Source organism: Pleurodeles waltl, chromosome 3_1 (genome assembly GCF_031143425.1).
Source record: "Pleurodeles waltl isolate 20211129_DDA chromosome 3_1, aPleWal1.hap1.20221129, whole genome shotgun sequence".
NCBI lineage: Eukaryota > Metazoa > Chordata > Amphibia > Caudata > Salamandridae > Pleurodeles > Pleurodeles waltl.
Window position 1 is genome coordinate 1,582,287,381 of NC_090440.1, and position 17,273 is coordinate 1,582,304,653.

Sequence of the window (17,273 nt, forward strand, 5' to 3'; positions counted from 1 at the left end):
ACCATCCTCACCCTTAGTCGCCCCATTACACTTTCTTCCTTATGAGGGAAGTGTCCCCTACCCTTAGACTAGATAGACTGACGGCGATCTAACTGATGTCCTGAAGACGAAGACTGATCCTGCATGCTGACCTATCCTGAGGAGGGTAATTATGACTGTAACTATTGAAATTCATTTATTTGCTTTTTCTTTCTAGGTACCAACTGCTGTGTATTTTTGATTAGAGACCTTAGATGTTTTTCCAAATTGATGTTCTAAATTGTTTTGCATGAAGCCCAACATGCTGATGCTAATTAGTGGCTAGATGAGGCATTCATCTTGACTGACGTAACTGACGTGACTGACGTGATGCTATGGTGAACTAAGACATATATGAGGTCCTATGCATTTTGATTTCTTTACCTTCATATTACTATCTTATGTTTGTGATCTTTGTATTGTTGAAACCTTATCATAGTTGCTGCATTGTGACTATGTTCTTTTTGTTTCTTGGTTTTGAGATTAATACATCTGCTATTAGATTGTAATCAATAGGGAATAAAATTCACAAAACTTCAATAAGGTGTGGTTATTTCTGACTGAAAGGTCATGGTTGCATCAGCGATCTTAACTAATGTCTAAATTGAGATATATTGTGGTGATATATGTTGACAATATTATTGATATATTGCTTGATATATTGATCAGTATCTCGTCTTACGGTGTCTCACCACTGGGTCCAAAGATTAATCGGCCTAAAACGAGTCATAAAATGTATAAATTAACATAGAAGGACGCGTTAACAAAACTTTAGAGGAGTGTTACTCCAAAGTGTGAGAGTAGGGAAGTCATCGAACTTCACATGTGTGTGTAGCGCTTTGTGCAGAAAAAAATTGTCCACGTGGTTGTTGATGTTGAGACGGACCCTGCGAGGTCAAGAGACTCCGGAGTATGTTGAAAAGTGTATGAGACACTTGATTGATGTTGTAATCTGTTCGGTTTAATAGGTTGATCGGGCGTGGTCAACGAGTCGGTATGAATATTGAGGAATGAAAGAACATTTTCGACTTTGAGATTTGACGAATTCTAAGGTGCACTAGAATAGTTCATTGATCAGTTGAGAGTAAAGTTTGCGGGTCAAATTTTGCTTGCGAGAGCGGAAAACCGAGAAAGATGGAATAACTGCAGAGGCTAGTGAAAAATCCCTAAGGTTTCTGATGCGATTGTATTACCCTTCCTGTAGTAAACCGACAGATTTGTTTTCTTCTTTTGGTTAGTGCTCGCGATATATTGCGGAAATGAGTTTTGAGAGAAGCTGAATGAAGGAGGACAGGCCGCGGGACTTTGTCAGCCGCAGTGTGTGGGTGTGACGTCACTAGGAGCCGCGCTGGGATAGGTTGGTTGGGGAGAAGGGTCGCACACGGATTGGACGGAGTCCGTGAAGCGCAATTGGTGGGGAAAGGCAAGCGAAGAGTATTCCGGGAATTAAAGTCACTTATTGATTACATATATTAGAAAAATAAAAGACGGAAAGATGAAATTTTTCAAAGCATTTAAGAGTGCCATGAGGGGAGATGTATACATTAAAGCAAATGTAGGAGAAGAGACACCGCCTGAGGGTACACCAGCTTATATCGTGATTGAAGAAAAGGGTGTCGCACCATGTCTTTGGTTAAAGAAATTGTGCAAATTAACAGAGAAGCATGGAAGTGTAGCGTTCCCTATCCATGGGTCGTTTAACCTAAGAGTTTTGGTGAATCTAAGATTCGCGCTATACGACATGAAAGTACCTCCAAGACCAGCACAGTTTGAGGCATTAGCAATTTGGGAGCTAATAGCTAGAAACCAACAACAAAAGAAATTTGAGACAAGAATAAGAAAGGTAGAAAAGACACTAGCGGATGCTAGATGGGATAGCACACAAAAGGTTTGGAGATCAGACGTATTGCAGGGAATTAAATTGTTTCCAGCAATCGCTGATGAAGCCGAGACGGAAGGAAGAAAAGCTACCTATAAAACAAACAGGAGTCAGTCCAGAGATAGAGAAAACAACAGAAATTCGAAAAGATCAGATGAGTCAGACGATGAGGAGTTCATTATACAATTGCTAAATGATCGCCCGCCACCATATGTGGAAAGCGAAAAAAGCTCAAGCATTAGTACTGCCCCTCCAGAACCAATACAAGGTAATGTGACACTGAATTTGAGAATATCACAGAGGCAGAGCAGTTCCGATATGCCCTTTGCACCACAAATACCACAAATTCAGAGAATATATCCTGACATGCCTAAATTGAATCCTGTCGATAATTATCAGCCGCAGGTTCAAAGGCGCTGCTGTGATGAGCATGATCTGGGAATGACTTCTGTATTAATGGTGCAGGGAGGACAGAATTATCAAAGACCGACATTGATTCAAGCCGAATCAACACAAATTTTGATGCCTCAAAAGCAGGTACAAGAAGTGCTGAGGTACACTCGAGTAACAGAGAATCAGCTAGGTATGCCAGCAATGATGAACCATAACGTGGGGATTAACATGCCACAGAATTCGGGGAACAGACAGAATCCAGATGCAATATCTCTGCCTATCACTGTAGGTCCGCCAGTGCCATTGTATATACGGGCAAACCCAAACGCATGCGATCAAGGGGTAATGACACAAAAAGAGACAGGGAGAAGATGCATAGAAAACACTCCGGAAACGACTCCAGTAGGAACACTGCCAAATGGATCTGGGTCTTTGTCGGAATATAGCCCAATTCCAATTTGTGCTCCGTCAACTGTGGTAAGGTCAAATCCACTACTAATAGTACCGTTAACTTCAAAAACTGAAACGTTGCAGGAACCATCAGTAGCAGTTGATGTAAGTGCTACATTGATGGGACTGAACGCACAACAGCTAACACAATGGTTCAACAGTCTAAACTCCCCACAGAATACACCCAGCGGGAAGGGCGAAGAATACCTGAATAAAATAAGATTGGGCTTGGAAGCAGATGAACTAGTAGAGGGAACGATGGGTCTGAACAGGTTAGAATCATACACAGAAGAAGAGCTGAGATACATGTGCCCGAGGATTACAAGAGAAGTGAGCAACATACATAAGAAGTTACAAGAAATTGCAGACAGAAACGGGATCGATATAGGTAAGACTAAACACTTAACGAGAAGTTACAGGCTAGACTTTGAGACAAAAGACTTTGAACACATGAGATCTGCAGGGATGAAAACACACCTTAAGGAGATACTGCAGAGCGCGCAGGTCTGGAGATGTTTAGACAAGTGGGAAAGTAGATGGGTTAAGAAAAAGGACAAAAAGAAAGAAAGTACCCCAGATCGTAATGAAAAGGCACAACAGAATGACGACCTGATAACCATGTTGCCGATGAGAGAAACAGCAGGGGGAAAACTTGTACATGTACCGTGGCACAGGTGCGATATTCAATCCTTTACAGATGATTTCCCTAAATTAAGAGAGAAGCCGATCGAATGGTATCAACAAACAGATAGGTTTGTGAAACTCGCAAAATGTCTTTGGGAAGACCTGAATACTTGATTTGAAATTGTGGTTCCGGCAGATTTGTGGGAAGATTGTAAGAGGGCTGTAGGTTGGCCAACAAGTGAACCAGAAAGGGACAGGGACACAGGTGCACCATCACCTACGGTAATGAGTTTATACCATAAGGTGATTGAGCACTTGAAAACAAAAGTTGCGTCGAAAAATGTGGATTGGCAGAGGATTGACAGAACAGCACAAGAGGTTAAAGAGTCGATACATGCATACTATGAGAGATTGCTGAAAGCGTTTAAAAATTACAGTGGTACGGAAACGATTGAGGCAAAGGACATGCTCCATTTTGTATTCAGATTTGTGGAAGGGTTGAGACCCGAGATCAGTCAGATGATTAAAATGCATTTGATTTGTTGGCAGTCAAAACCGATCGATGAAGTGTTGAACTACGCAAAATACTGCAGTGATGAGATCGAGGCAAAGCAGAAAAGGTTGAAAGAAAAGGTGATGGTGATGCAGTTTAGAGCAGCTCAGACAGGTTTTCAAGGTTACAAGGTTTTCAACAACAGTTGCCGCAGCAGCAACAGCAGGGAAATGCAATGTTTCAGCCACAAATGAGAGGCAGAGGCCGAGGAGGTTTTGTGAATAATGGTCCTGATTTAAATACTGTTATGATTCAGAATGGTATACAGGCAATGAAGAAGGTGATGCCATGTCACACGTGCAGAATCGTCGGGCATTGGAAACGGTAGTGCCCAATGATGGTGCAGGAAGGTGTAGGTCAGCAAAACAATGATGTCAATGCATTTCAGAATATGAGAGGACCGAAATTGAGAGGTCCAAATCCAAATTTTCAAAATAATGTAAATCAGATGCAGGGTTTACAACCCATGCAACCGCAGCAGATGCAAATGCCCTGTGCACAAATGGCACAGTTGCAGCCAGTGCAACAGCAGTTTCCTATGGTACCTAATCAGCAAATGCAAATACCCTTAGCACCAATGAATCAGCAACAAGTAATGCTTCCTCAACAGGTCGTGGGTCAAGGGATGAACCAAAGTGACACAGTACACCAATTCCCGTTTCACAGTGAGAATGGAATAGACGATGTATGGGAGAGTGAAAGTTCAGATGAGGAGGGAAATTGTATGCTTGCAGCATCCTTGGAAGTTGATCAAAAGGGTCCGTATGTGGAAGGAAGAGTTATGGGTCACAGCGTTTCGTTCTTGGTTGACACCGGAGCTACACGCTCTACAGTCAGAAGCATCGAAGTGCCACATTTGCCACTTTCAGGGAGAACGGTTCAAGTAGTGGGAGTAGCCAATAGGTACCTGACAAACCCAATCACAGATCCAGTGCAAGTCAGAATTGGTAACTATCAAGGGTCACATAAATTTGTGGTGTGTGACTCAAGCCCGATATCATTATTAGGGAGAGGCTTATTGTGTAAATTGGGATGCTCGATTATGTGTTCAAATGATGGAATTAAAATCCAGACAAACAGTGATGAGGAAGAAGAGCACAGTTTAGGAGGAGACGAAGTGGAAACTGTCGATGAAGAGTATCCCCTGATGACTCTTTATTCAATGCTCACTGAAGCAGATATTCCTGCTGAGTTACAAGAAACAGTTGGAAAAGAAGTATGGGATATGACAGGGAAAGAAGTAGGATTGGTCAAAGGAGTAGAACCAGTGAAAGTGACTGTGAAACCCAATGTAAATTTTCCCCAGACACCACAATACCATATGCCGCAAGACACCCTCATGAAAGTCGCCCAACTCATTGATGAGTTTGTAAAACAGGGAGTACTGAAAGAAGTGTTAAGCAGTCCGTGTAATTCACCAATCATGGGACTAATAAAACCGAGTGGAAAGGTCTGGATTGTTCAGGATGTGAGGAGAATTAATGACATAATAGTCAAATGTTGTCCCGTAGTACCAAATCCAGCTGTGATAATGTTTCAAGTTCCCTTTGATGCTGAGTGGTTCTCAGTCATCGACTTGTCACAAGCATTCTTTTCTGTGCCTCTTCATGAGGACAGCCAATTTCTCTTTTGTTTCAAATTCTTGGACAGAGTCTACAGTTGGTGTCGAATTCCTCAAGGGTTTTCGGAGTCACCATCAATTTTCAATCAGATTCTAAGGAAAGATTTGGAATCATTGGAATTACCATTTGAATCAACCTTGGTACAGTACATTGACGATTTGCTGATCGCATCTAAGACAGAAAATGACTGTACAGCTGACACCATTGCCCTATTGAACCATTTGGGAAGGAACGAACACAAAGTGTCCCCTTCAAAATTACAGTTCTGCCAGAAGAAAGTGAAATATTTGGGTCACCAAATAGAGAAAGGGTTGAGAAGAATTATGAAAGAGAGAATAACAAGCGTACTTCAAATGAGTCCACCGAAGACGAGAAGAGAGGTGAGAAAGTTTTTGGGAATGGTGAGCTACTGTCACCAATGGATTCCCAATTTCTCAACTCTAGCAAAACCATTACTGAAACTGACCCAGAAAGATGCGCTGGATGAAATAGTGCTGAAAAGAGATGAGATGGATGCTTTTACTGAATTAAAGGAATGCATGTGCAGGGCTCCAGCTTTAGGTATGCCTGATTACACTAAGCCTTTTACATTGTTTTGTCATGAACGTGATGCATGTTCCTTGTCTGTCTTGACTCAAGCCCATGGTGGCGTGAACAGACCAGTAGCATATTTTTCAGCTACTTTGGATCCGGTCACAGCAGCACTGCCAGGGTGCTTGCGTGCCGTAGCAGCAGTTGGTATCAGCCTAAATCAGAGTGAAGGAATAGTGATGGGACATCCTTTAACAGTCATGGTCCCTCACTCAGTCGAGATACTTTTGACACGTTCCCGAACACAGCACATGACCGGAGCTAGGCTTACAAGGTACGAAACAATAATTTTGGGTTCACCTAATGTGCAGCTGAAGAGGTGCACTACGTTGAATCCAGCAACTTTGTTTCCCAGTGAAAATGTCAAAATTGAGAACGCTGAAGACATCGAGCACGACTGTCTTCAGGTGACTGAATTTTGTACAAAACCAAGACCTGACATCAAAGACACCCGACTGGAAGAAAACGATCAAGTTATTTTTGTTTATGGTTCATGTTTAAGGGATGCACTAGGAATATTGAAAGCAGGATATGCTGTACAGTATGTACAATTACAGGTGTTCTGGAAGCATCTTGGCTTCAAGGAGTTTACTCTGCACAAGTAGCGGAACTGGTAGCACTTACTAGAGCTTGCCAACTTTCCGCATTAATGAAAGTCACCATTTACACTGACAGTCAGTACGGATTTGGAATAGTGCATGATTTTGGACAGTTGTGGTCACAAAGAGGCTTTATGACCTCTTCAGGATCACCAGTGAAAAATGGTGAAAGAATAAGAGAATTGTTACATGCCATCCAGTTACCAGGAGAAGTTGCGGTGGTAAAATGCAGTGCACACTCAAAATCACAAGACTATGGTGGTCATTACAACCCTGGCGGACGGTGTTAAAGGTGCGGTAATACCGCAAACAGGCCGGCGGACAAAAAAAGGGAATCCTGACCCTAGCGGAAACCGCCAACAAAGACAGCCACTTTAACACACCACCCACCACGGAGGTACAGATAAGCAGCGCGGCGGTTACCGCCAACAGACAGGCGGGAGACAATGTACCGCCCACACTATTACAACCCGCCAATCCGCCACCTTTTCCGGGGCGGATGCACCGCGGATAAAAACACGGCGGAAACAGCTTTTGCTAAGGGAAAACGCTCACCTCAACACATCCCACGAGGAAGGAGGACACCATGGAGCCCGAATTACAAATCCTACCTGCCCTGGTTTTTCTGCTCCTTTACGACCAACAGCTATGTAGGCACAGAAGATACCGGTGAGTACTGCACCTACGACACGGGGGAGGGGGAGGCAAAAGTTAGGGGGACACCCACCAAACACCCCCACCCTCGCATATCACAACATACACACCAATGCAGTCACATAAATCACAGTAACAACCCACAATCCCCCCGGAAGAATGCAAAGTCAATGCGAAAATCGGGCAAACATTGTAATGTGCCAATATACATGTCATACAAAAATATACAGATATACATATCTCAAAATCACTCTTATTTACACATACAATCCGAGAAGTAGTGCAGATATGTACACAACAATGTCCGTGCACCAACAGTCCAAAAAAGCATGGGCGAGGCCCACAATAGATACCTGACCAAAATCGGAGAGAACACTGCTAGGGCATCAGATAGAAACACTACAGGCACCTCAGGGGGAAGGGAAGACGGGGCACCTCAGCCAGATGAATGCGAAGCCAGATCCACGACGGGGCTCCATGCCCATTGATGTATCCTGGGGAGTGCAAAGCCACAGTCTCTCAAGTCACGACCAACAGCTATGTAGGCGCAGAAGATACCGGTGAGTACTGCACCTATGACACGGGGGAGGGGGGAGGCAAAAGTTAGGGGGACACCCACCAAACACCCCCACCCTCGCATATCACAACATACACACCAATGCAGTTACAAAAATCACAGTAACAACCCACAATCCCCCCGGAAGAATGCAAAGTCAATGCGAAAATCGGGCAAACATTGTAATGTGCCAATATACATGTCATACAAAAATATACAGATATACATATCTCAAAATCACTCTTATTTACACATACAATCCGAGAAGTAGTGCAGATATGTACACAACAATGTCCGTGCACCAACAGTCCAAAAAAGCATGGGCGAGGCCCACAATAGATACCTGACCAAAATCGGAGAGAACACTGCTGGGGCATCAGATAGAAACACTACAGGCACCTCAGGGGGAAGGGAAGACGGGGCACCTCAGCCAGATGAATGCGAAGCCAGATCCACGACGGGGCTCCATGCCCATTGATGTATCCTGGGGAGTGCAAAGCCACAGTCTCTCAAGTCACTACAGTGGGTGGTTTGCCCACTGTGCCATCCTGGGGAGTGCAAAGCCACAGTCTCTCAAGTCTCTACAGTGGGTGGTTTGCCCACTGTGCCATTCTGGGGAGTGCAAAGCCACAGTCTCTCAAGTCTCTACAGTGGGTGGTTTTCCCACTGTGCCATCCTGGGGAGTGCAAAGCCACAGTCTCTCAAGTCTCTACAGTGGGTGGTTTTCCCACTGTGCCATCCTGGGGAGTGCAAAGCCACAGTCTCTCAACTCACTATAGTGGGTGGTTTTCCCACTGTGCCATCCTGGGGAGTGCAAAGCCACAGTCTCTCAAGTAGATGCAGGTCTCCAATGGTTCTGGAGGGGGACTGGTGCCCAGACTGGATGAGTCTCCACGTGAAAGTACCTGTCCTGTCACTGTCCCAGCTGCACATGGGATAAGGATGCCTGATGTTGCGGTCCATTCATTCCTAGACGGTGCATGCCCTGTTCAGCGGTGCTTTACCATGGCGGTCTTTGCCCTGTTCAGCGGTGCTTTGCCATGGCGGTCTTTGCCCTGTTCAGCGGTGCTTTGCCATGGCGTTTCAGGACTGTTCAGCGGTGCTTTGCCATGGCGGTCTTTGCCCTGTTCAGAGGTGCTTTGCCATGGCGGTTCTGATACGCACATTGGTGTGTGGCATGACGATCTCTACACTGGGCATTGGTGTGTGGCATGACGTTCCATCATTGCCCAGCGGGGCTGTGGCATCCTGGCCCCTCATGGGCTGTGACTCCGGCGGTGGTCTCCTGACCAGTGACGATACTTGTTCACTCCTGGGCAATGTCTCTGGCGGTGGTCTCTGGACCAGTGACGATACTTGGGCCCTCCTGGGCTGTGACTCTGGCGGTGTATCTGGACCAGTGATGATACTTGTGCCCTCCTGGGCAATGACTCCGGCGGTGGTCTCCTGACCAGTGACGATACTTGGGCCCTCCTGGGCTGTGACTCTGGCGGTGGTATCTGGACCAGTGACGATACTTGGGCCCTCCTGGGCTGTGACTCTGGCGGTGGTCTCTGAACCAGTGACGATACTTGGGCCCTCCTGGGCTGTGACTCTGGCGGTGGTATCTGGACCAGTGACGATACTTGTGCCCTCCTGGGCAATGACTCCGGCGGTGGTCTCCTGACCAGTGACGATACTTGGGCCCTCCTGGGCTGTTACTCTGGCGGTGGTCTCTGGACCAGTGACGATACTTGGGCCCTCCTGGGCTGTGACTCTGGCGGTGGTATCTGGACCAGTGACGATACTTGGGCCCTCCTGGGCTGTGACTCTGGCGGTGGTATCTGGACCAGTGACGACGGTGCTGGCGAATGTGTCTGGACCGCTGGATATGATGGCGCACTTCTCCGCCGTGACAGTCACAACAGGCTGGGCAGACTTCCTCTGGACCTTCCCCACCTTTGTTGGAGTTACAGCTGACTCACCAATCGCCTTCGATCCCATGTCACTTGTTGTCCCACCAGGAGTCTTAAGACGGTCCCTTTGTCCACTCTCCATTTTCAGAGCCTTTACAGGGGGTGGGCTTCCACTGCCTTGGCTCCGGGTCCTACTGCCTGCCCTGGTGGCCGGTGCACTCCAAAAACCTGGAACACGCACCACTGGTACTGGAGGCTTTTTGGCTGAGGCGCTACGACAGACTGATGAATTGGAGGGGGGGGCAAAAAGGTCAAGTTGACAGAGGGACAGTTTCTGATGAACACTGGGATGGGTAGCTGGAAGGGGTCTGGGAGTGGAGGAAGAGGAGGTGGTTGTAGGAGGTGTCACTTTAGGTGTTTTGGGTGCAAGTGCAGGTACTGGAGGCTGTCGTGAGGTGGATGGATGTTGGGTGAGTGATTGCCGGCGTTTGGGTACTTTGGGAGGGGGCGTCACAGACACATTGGGAGAGGACACAAGGGACGTGTAAATGGCAGTGGAGGTGGTGAGTGCAGGTGAGCGGCTTGTGGTGCTGGGTGTCCTGGTGCGAGTCCTAGTGCCTGTAGATGTGGTGCATGCAGGTGTGTGTGTAGACGAGACTGGGAGGGATGAGGGAGAAGAGGAGGAGGGGGACACAGTGGAGACAGTGGATGTTGCTGTGTCTGTATGTGGGTGAGGCTTGCGTGAGTGCCTGTGGTGTGTGTGGTGCCTATGTTTGCTTGAGCTACTTGTGTGTGTTGACTTGTGTGCATGCTGGTCTGTAGGTGTGCTTGGGATGGGCTGGGGTACAGGAGATTGGGTCTGGGTGAAGGAAGTTGGAGGGGAGAGGCTAGAGACAGGGACAATGGCTGCCATCAGTGCTGAGGCCAGAGATTGCAGGGTTCGCTGAAGGACAGCCTGACCAGAATGAATGCCCTCCAGGAATGCATTACCGTGTTGCAACTCCCTTTCTACACCCTGGATGGCATTCACAATGGTAGACTGCCCAACAGTGAGTGACCTGAGGAGGTCAATGGCCTCCTCACTGAGGGCAGCAGGGGTGACTGGGGCAGGGCCTGAGGTGCCTGGGGCGAAGGTGATGCCCACCCTCCTGGGTGAGCGGGCACGGGGGAAACGCTGAGGGGCTGGTGGGAGGGCGGTGCTGGTAGGGGGGGGTGGCGGCTGTACCTGTAGAAGTGGGGCGCACAGGTGGTGCCGCCACCACAGGGGAGCTCCCATCGGCGGACGAGTCCGTGTCGCTGGTTGGTGATCCGGTGGCCGACGTGAAGCTCCCCTCGCCCTCCGTCCCACTGGTGCATTCAGAGTCTGTGGTGTGGCCCTCCATGACCATGTGGGATGCAGCTCCCTCGTTCTCCGGTGCCACTGTACCTTCGCCTGATGATGCTGATGTACAAAAGGACAGGGCGAGCAGGAAAAGGGGGGGAGACAGAACAAAGAGAGTTTTAGTGCATGGCATGCCGCTACCGTTGGCGGACAAGACAGACGCAGCAGCCCCCTGCATTATGCCGTTCTCCTGACCTCTGCACATGCAATTCCTGGGACATGGCCTACATGGCAATGGTGGGAATCTGCGCACATGGATGCCACAGGGGCAACTATACCTCAACTTGGCACTCTGCTGAGGTGGGGTTGAGTGCCACATGGCCTACATAACGGAGGGGCCTTGCCTACCTAACTCGCCCTGGCCTAGGGACACCCACAGCCCACCTCCCCCACCCAGACCCCTCCACTGCACGCAAACTCAGCTGAATGAGGTTGTACTCACCCCCTTGTGTCTGCTGTGATGCCCTCAAGCGCCAATCCAACTCCGGGTAGGCCACCGCCAGGATCCGGAACATCAGGGGGGTCATGGTGCGACGGGCACCCCTCCCACGTTGGGAGGCCATCCCCAGCTGAGCCTCCGCCGTCTTCTTGCTGCAGTGGGTGCCCCGTCTCTGGTGGGCCCCCAGGGTCCGGACCTCCTTGGCGATGGCACGCCAAATGTCCCTCTTCTGGTGGGCGCTGACCTACATGACATGCACAAGGAAAGAGGAACAGTCATTACCAACTGCACCGTGTTTGTGAGTGGCCCCCTCCCTACTCTGGCCATGTGGCCCATTCATTCCCATGCATAACTGTTCTATGTACTCTGCCCCCTTCCCTCTTCCACCCAGCACTCTCCACCCAGGCCTAGCCCATACAACGTGCTCCCTGTGTACTAACCTGTTGGTCTGGAGGACCGTAGAGTAGCGTGTACTGGGGGAGGACCCCATCCAAAAGTTTCTCCAACTCCTGTGCAGTGAAGGCAGGGGCCCTTTCCCCAGACGCAGCAGCCATCGTCGCTTCCAGACCGAGGTCACAGCAGCACTAGCAGTGTAGGTCCTCTCCTGTCAAAGGTCAGGTATCTAGTGAGTGAACAGATAGAAAATGGCGGTGACGTCCGCGGCGGTGAGCATCATCACCGCCGGCGCACCTGTTCATTGGCTCCTGGGACCCATAGGGTCCAATGTTAACCAATGCAGCATTGCGCCGCGGTCTACGACCGCCTACCGCGACTGGGTGCAACGCCAGCGCAGTTACCCCACAATCCCATTGTCCCAGTTTAGAGGTCAGGCAGCCACCATTTCAGGGGCCCACATGGCTTCATTTACTACTGCGTCACGCATAGCTAGGCCTATACGCAACACACATACAGGAAGGCTTTTTTGTCTCGTGTAGTCTTGTGTGTAACTGTGGGTACATACCTGGAGGAATAGTGACTGGTTCTTCGATGTTGTCCTTCTTAGGCACCGTCAGCTGGGACATATGAGAAGATGGCGGAATCCTCTGGTGTACCGACCGCTGGTGGACCTGTTGACAATGGAAGAAAGACATATCATTGTCACCTACCGGTTTGACCATGCCACAATCCAGGAACTATGTACCCAGTTGGAGCCAGACCTGATGTCACCAATCCGCCATCCGACTTGAATCCCCCCTGACATGCAGGTGCTGTCAGTGCTCCATTTCCTTGCAAGTGGGTCATTTCAGACTACAGTGGCCATGGCATCAGGGATGTCCCAGCCTATGTTTTCCAACGTGCTGTCCAGAGTGTTGTCTGCCCTGCTGAAACACGTAAGGAGATACATCATTTTCCCTGAGGTTGAGGATTTGCCTAGAGTGAAAGGTGACTTCTATGCCCTTGGACATATCCCCAACGTCATTGGTGCCATTAATGGGACCCATGTAGCTCTGGTCCCCCCCACGCAGGAGTGAACAGGTGTACAGAAACCGGAAGAGTTATCATTCCATGAATGTCCAGATGGTCTGTTTGGCAGACCAGTACATCTCGCATGTAAATGCTATGTTCCCTGGCTCTGTGCATGACGCCTACATCCTGCGGAATAGCAGCATCCCTGATATGATGGGTCAACTCCAGAGGCACCGTGTATGGCTATTGGGGGACTCTGGTTACCCCAACCTTTAGTGGCTATTGACCCCAGTGAGGAATCCCAGGACCAGGGCAGAGGAACGGTACAATGATGCCCATGGGCGGACTAGGAGGGTAATCGAACGCACCTTCGGCCTTCTTAAGGCCAGGTTCAGGTGCCTCCATATGACAGGTGGATCCCTATTCTACTCACCGAAGAAGGTGTGCGACATCATCATCGCCTGCTCCATGCTCCATAATTTGGCATTGTGACGCCAGGTGCCTTTTCTGCAGGAGGATGATCCAGATGACGGTGTTGTGGCAGCTGTGGAGCCTGTGGAGCCAGTGGACAGTGATGAGGATGAAGCTGAGGATGAAGAAAACTACAACAGGGTGTAAGTCATACAGCAATATTTCCAGTGACACACAGGTGAGAACATTTTCTGGTTTAGCATTACATTAACTTTCACACGTCTACCTCTATCCTGTACCTACATTTCACTCACTATTTGTTAATTGAGTTGTACCCTTCCATTTCAGTTTCACAAGTGTGGTAACCTATGTGTCAACTGCTTGCATCCTTCAAGGGCTTGTGATGTGTGACATTGGTATGTTAGCCTTACATTGGGTAACCCGTTATGACACTGTAATTGATAATACAAAGTTCCTAATCATAGACAGACTCAAGATTTTTTTGGCTTTCAAGGGTGTTTATTTAAGTTCCAATCTGGACAGGGTGGCAAAGTGGGACAGTGGGGGGACAATCAGGGTGCTCTTATTTCCTGGTGGGGGTCTTGCCATCTTGCTCTGTCCTGCTCCTGGATCTCAGGGACCGCTTGCGTGGTGGTTGTCCGTCTGCAGGGGATGGGGTGCTGGTGTGGTGGTCCTGTGGCGGGGCGTCCTGTCCACTAGCGCCGGCGGAGGTGGTGGGCAGTTCGTCGTCCTGGCTAGTGTCAGGGGCCCCTTGGAGTGCCACGGTGTCCCTCAAGGTCTTTTGAATGTCCGTCTGCACCCCTACGATGGTGCCCAGGGCGGAGCTGATGGTCCTGAGCTCCTCCCTGAACCCCAAATAGAGTTCGTCCTGCAGACGCAGGGTCTCCTGCAACTTGTCCAGGACCGTGGCCATCGTCTCCTGGGAGTGGTGGTATGCTCCCATGATGGAGGAGAGGGCCACGTGGAGAGATGGTTCCCTTGGCCTGTCCTCCCTCTGTCGCACAGCAGCCCTCCCAGTTCCCTGGTGTTCCTGTGCCTCCGTCCCCTGGACCGTGTGCCCAGTACCACTGCCCCCAGGTCCCTGTTGTTGTTGGGGTGGTGGGTTAGCCTAGGTGCCCTGTAGTGGTGGACACACCGCTGATTGACCTGTCCTGGGTAGGGAGGTTTGGGCCCGCTGGGTGGGTGCTGTGCTGATGTTACCAGAGGGTGGAAGCTCAGTGCTGGGCTGTGGCTGGGCAAGGGGAACCGACTGTCCTGAGGCCCACGATGGTCCGGGCTGGTCATCAGGATCCAGTGGGGCAGAACTGCTGTTGTCACTGTGGGCCTCTTCTGGGGTGGAGTGGTGTTGTCTGGACCCTCTGGTGTGGTGACGTTCCTTCGGGTTCCTGCAGGGGTATAAGCACATGATTATTGCATCTGTGTGTGTAATGGTGTGCAATGGTTGGGTGTGCGTGATCCCCAGTGCAGGCATTCCTGTGTGGGGGCTTGTGTGGTGATGGTTGGGGGGATGTTCTGGGTATGTGCAGTGGGCATGCTTTAGTGAGGGGTGCCCATGCTTAGTTGTGTCATGCAGGGCTTGGTGTTGGGATGGGTGCTTGGTGTCATGGGTAGATTGGTGAGGATTTGGGGGGATAAGTGAGGGTGTGAGGGTGGGGGTATGTGATAGCATGCAGGTAGGGTGGGGGATGTGATAGTTAAGATTTGACTTACCAGTGTCCCATCCTCCACCGACTCCTCCAAGGCCCTCAGGATGCAAGATGGTCAGGACTTGCTCCTCCCATGTTGTTAGTTGTGGGGGAGGAGGTGGGGGTCCGCCGCCAGTCCGCTGCACCGCGATGTTGTGTCTGGAGACCGTTGAACGCACCTTCCCCCGTAGGTCGTTCCACCTCTTCCTGATGTCCTCCCTATTTCTTGGGTGCTGTCCCACGGCGTTGACCCTGTCCACTATTCTTTGCCATACCTCCATCTTCCTGGCTATTGATGTGTGCTGTACCTGTGATCCAAATAGCTGTGGCTCTACCCGTACGATTTCCTCCACCATGACCCTGAGCTCCTCCTCGGAGAAGCGGGGGTGTCTTTGGCGTGACATGGGGTGTTGTGTGTGATGTGTGGGGTGGTGTATGTGTTGATGAGTGTGGTGAGTGTAGTGGTATGTGGTGTTTTGTGCGTGGATGTTGTGTGGGTGATGGTGTTGTGTGCCTCTGTGTGATGGGGTTGTCAATAGCTGTGCTGTCTCTCTGGCCTTCTCTCAGAATTTCTGGTTGTAGGGTTTTGTGTGTGATGTGGGTGTGTATTTTATATAGTGTTGGGTGTGTGGGAGTGGTGTGTGCATGTGTATCGGGTGTGTGTATTTGTAATTGTCCAATGTGGCGGTGTTTTTTGAGATGTGTGTGTATTTTGAGCGCAGCGGTGTGTACCGCCAATGAAATACCGCGTTTGAAAGACCGCCGCGTGGATTCGTGGGTCGTAATAGCATGGGCGTGTTTCTGTTGGCGTGGAGGTGGAGGATTTGTTTCCGCCAGTTTATCGCTGACCTTTGGTGTGGCGGTGTTGTGTGGGTGTCTGAATTTCGGCGGATTCCGTGTTGTGTGTCATAATAGCTGTGGCGGTCTACCGTGGCCGCGGCAGTGTATTGGCGGTCTTCTGCACGGCGGTAAGCACCTTATACCGTCAATGTTGTAAGGACCCCCTATGTTTCCTTGGGAAACGGGTATGCAGATCAAGTCGCAACGTTTTGCGCATTGAACTGTATATTGCTCAGAGACAAATGGAACTTGATAAATGAGCCAGAACTTGAACCAAGCGAAGCTTTTGCTCTAAAGGTTGTAGATACAATCGATGAATTGAAATCCCTACAGAATGATGTTAGTGAAGATGAGAAGCTCTCATGGAGCAAATTACAATGCGTAAAGAAACCAGATGATTTGTGGGTTTCAAGTGAAGGGAGATTGGTCCTACCAAACAGTCTTTTGATGCAGTTGGCCAGACTGTATCATGGACAAGCCCATCTTGGAAGGGATGCCATGGTTAGACTATTCAAAATCGATTGGTTTAATCCCAAATTCCGTCAAGTTGCTGAAGCAGTTTGCCATTGTTGCGTCATTTGCCAACAAATGAACGCAGGGAAGGGGACAGTAGTAAATTTGAGCCACATTGGAAGAGCAAGAGGTCCATTCAGCAGGATGCAAATGGATTTTATTGAGATGCCTGTGCATGGAGGCTTGAAGTATGTGTTGGTGATTGTGTGTATTTTTTGTCACTGGATTGAAGCATACCCTACACGCAGAAAGGACAGTCTCACAGTTGCAAAACTACTCTTGAGAGAACTAATACCACGTTTCGGATTCCTGATCTCCTTAGAATCAGATAGGGGAAGTCACTTCAATAACGAAGTAATAAAATTACTGTGTGCAGCGCTGAACATTGAGCAAAAATTGCATTGTAGCTACCGCCCTGTAGCATCAGGACTAGTGGAGCAAATGAATGGCACATTGAAATCGAGGATGGTGAAAATATGTGCCTCAACAAACTTAAAATGGCCTGACGCATTGCCCTTGGTGTTAATGTCAATGAGAAACACCCCTGCTAGAAAGACTGGACTGTCCCCGCACGAGATCCTCATGGGCAGAGCCATGAGGCTTCCAGCAGTTCCTGCAAATGCTCTTTTGAATATTACAGATGATATGGTGTTGGACTACTGAAAAGGTCTAGCTGATGTGGTGCGCTCTTTTTCTCACCAGGTGGAGGCAACCACCTTGCCACCGATCCAAGGTCCAGGAC